The following is a 704-nucleotide window of genomic DNA, read 5'->3' on the forward strand; positions in this document are numbered from 1 at the left end:
CTCTTCTTTTCTCAGCATCTGTAAGGCCTCTTCAGACAACTGTTTTGTCTTCTTGAATTTATTTTTCTTGGGCTGGTTTTAATCACTACCTCCTGTACACTGTCACAAACCTCTGTCCATAGTTCTTCAGGCACTCTGTCTATTAGATCTAATCCCTTGAATCTATTTCTCACTTCTATTGTATAATTGTAAGGGATTTGATATAGGTCATACCTGAATAGCCTTCTGGTTTTCCATCCTTTGTTCAAGTAAGTCTGAATTTGGCCATAAGTAGCTCATGATCTGAGGCATAGTCTGCTCCCTGTCTTGTTTTTGCTGACTATATAGAGCTTCTCTGTCTTCCACTGCAAAGAATATAATCAGTCTGATTTTGGTATTGACCATCTGGTGATGTCCATGTGTAGTATCATCTCTTGTGTTGTTGGAAGAGAGTGTTTGCTATGACCAGTGCATTCTCTTGGCAAAACTCTGTTAGCCTTTGCCCTATTCATTTTGTACTCTAAGGTCAAAGTTGCCTGTTATTCCAGGTATCTCTTGAGTTCCTACTTTTGCATTGTAGTCCCCAGTGATGAAAATGATATCTTTTTCTGGTGTTCTGAAAGGTCATGTAAGTTTCATAGAACTGCTCAACTTTAGCTTCTTCAGCATTAGTGGTTGGGACATAGACTTGGATTACTGTGGTATTGAATGGTTCGCCTTCGAAA

The sequence above is a fragment of the Bison bison genome, unplaced genomic scaffold (genome assembly GCF_000754665.1).
Source record: "Bison bison bison isolate TAMUID 2011002044 unplaced genomic scaffold, Bison_UMD1.0 scf7180017864162, whole genome shotgun sequence".
Classification (NCBI taxonomy): Eukaryota; Metazoa; Chordata; class Mammalia; order Artiodactyla; family Bovidae; genus Bison; species Bison bison.